The 2,500-nt window shown below is 48.2% G+C and overlaps 1 pseudogene across 1 annotated transcript in view; it reads right to left on the reverse strand.

Annotated features, from left to right (window-relative positions):
• Window positions 1–1,712: 1,712 nt before the first annotated feature.
• Window positions 1,713–2,500, reverse strand: part of LOC306937170 (nuclear factor 1-like) — a 49,519-nt pseudogene continuing 48,731 nt past the window's right edge. The window contains exon 3 of the transcript XR_013792557.1: window positions 1,713–1,903. The product of XR_013792557.1 is annotated as a nuclear factor 1-like (transcript). The remainder of the gene's footprint in view (window positions 1,904–2,500) is intronic.

The raw sequence follows: 2,500 nt of genomic DNA on the forward strand, positions 1-2,500 counted from the left end.
AATCTTATTCATGTTTACGAATCTACTAGACCGAGAGAGCTTCCCAATTTCAGAGGAGTAATGTGGATGTGGATTTTGTTTTCGGGATGGGTTATCCTCCCTGTAATGACTGTATAGGCATCTGCCAGGGCGAGCTGAATCGGCTGCCATCTTTCTTCGCCGTTAACCACTCGAACCCTGCCGTCCGTATCCGTATACATTTCGGGCGTGTCATTATAGGGAGAAACATAGCAGATCTACAAGCTTTCAACGCATTGATCGGGTATTTCTTTCCGCAAAATATACCCATGGTTAACCAGTCGGAAATTACAGTGAGATTAAATTTTCTTGCTAGCATTTAAAAAATATATACCGTATATACCTAATTATCTATTCTAAATGACCATCCTCAAATTAAACAAACAACACATAAAGTAGACCATCTATCCAACTATACACAGCTGATCCTAATTTCCTCACTGTCAATATGAAACAAAGTGAGGAGCAGTGAATGAAAAGTGAAGAGTGTAGTTCAGTAGAATATTCTGTATGTAGTGTAACCACATGTGACAGCACCGCATGGGGCCGCCATGTGATTAATTGTGAAATGTGTTTCTGTGCTCGCCGGGTTGCCGAACTGTGAAACCTCGTGGGCGCGACGGCTATAAATACATCACGCATGCCAGTGTGTAGCTATAGCTATAGCTATGGATGCCCATACGAGATTGTGTGTAGCATGTATAAATATATGTTTTTTTTTTTAACCCATTTAGACCTGAGGACGATTCTACAAATGTCTTCTAAAGCTTTCTGAAAAACCTCATGTTTTGTTCTCAAACATTTTCATGTCAAGGACCCCCCAAAAAATATGTATTTGGCCGCCGACCCCCCCCCCCCCCCCATGTGAAAATATGTTGTTCCAGGCACCCCCCCAGAAGCAAAGATTTGAGTTAAAAAAAGTTCGCTCTGAAAGAGTATATTCAAAGATGTGTGCCAGATATTCACGATTTTTCATAAATAGCAGACTTACAAGCTCATAGTGCGGCACTCGGTGCCGCGCTATGAGCTTGTAGATCTGCTTGTAGATCTGTAAAGTATAACATAATGCTTAAAACACCAAAAGGGGTTCCCGCCCAGAATGAGTTAACGATAGTATACACACACACACACACACACACACAAAGACATATATACATGTATGTATTCTGGGGTAGCACATGCTGGGGTACGGTGGGAGATAAGCGTGTGAACGAGGCATCTGTGACTGACAGGCTGAGCAGAGCAAAGTGTGGGAGGGAGATGCCGCAGCTCCACGTTATTTCGCATGTGGGATCATGTGTGTGCACGGAAAGAACGCTATGTGGGAGGATGCGTGCATGTCATTTGCACTTGAGAAGCACGCGTGTGTGTTATGTGTGTGTGTGTGTGTGTGCGTGTGTGTGTGTGTGTGTGTGTGTGCGTGTGTGTGTGTGTGTGTGTGTGTGTGTGTGTGTGTGTGTGTGTGTGTGTGTGCGTGTGTGTGTGTGTGTGTGTGTGTCGAGAGACGATTTCAAACGAGAGATAATAGTTCTTGTGTGGATGGAATGGAATAATGCATCTGCTCTTTTTCTTTCTTTCTTTCTGTTCTTTATTTTATTTTCTCTCGTCTCAAACATGTGTGCGAGCGTATGCCCGCGTGTGCCCGCGGTGCCGCGGAGACGAGCCCTATTTGTGTGTGTGTGTGTGTGTGCCAGCTAGCGAGGAGCAGGTGTGGGGAGGCTGCCCCGGCGTTGCCCGCTGCCCATCTGCGTGCCCGTCTGTGGGCCGCCTGCACCCTCCTCGCCGTGCCAACGCGCCACACAGAGCCAGGGGGGGAGGAGGGGAGGGTTGGAGGGGGTTGGGGGGGGGTTAGTGGAGGTGGGGGTGAGGCAGGGGTGAGCGGGACCTAAAGGGAATCAACCATGGGAGAGAGGAGAGGAGAGGGCAGAGGGGGTGCACGGGCAGAGGGAGGGGGAGGGGGGCTGGCTCCCTGCCCACGTACACCCCTCCGTCGTTCTGTCTCTCCCTCCTCCCCTCTAATCCCCCCCACAACGTTTCTTTTATCTCCTCTTTATCTGTGCCTATGCTGATGAGCCGTGATGTGCAGAGAGAGAGACAGAGAGAGACAGAGAGAGAGAAAGAGAGAGAGAGAGAGAGAGACAGAGAGAGAGAGAGAGACAGAGAGAGAGAGAGAGAGAGAGAGAGAGAGAGAGAGAGAGAGAGAGAGAGAGAGAGAGAGTCTCTCAGATCTCAGGGCGGTACAGTGCATTCCTTCCAGAGAAAAGCTGACTGGCTGATGCGATGTTGAATGATCATAAAGGTTCCCCATGATGTGGGGCCGGTGTACAACGCGCACCGCCACTGCAATCACACTGTCTGTCAGTGCTCTTTGAGAGGATAATGGTGACTTCTTCTTCTTCTTCCACACACAACATTCGCTTGGGTTTCTTGTTTGAAGCGTAACAGGTTTTTTTTCTCTCTACCTCCAGTTTATATATCCAGA

This window comes from Electrona antarctica, assembly GCF_951216825.1.
Source record: "Electrona antarctica genome assembly, chromosome: 14".
Classification (NCBI taxonomy): Eukaryota; Metazoa; Chordata; class Actinopteri; order Myctophiformes; family Myctophidae; genus Electrona; species Electrona antarctica.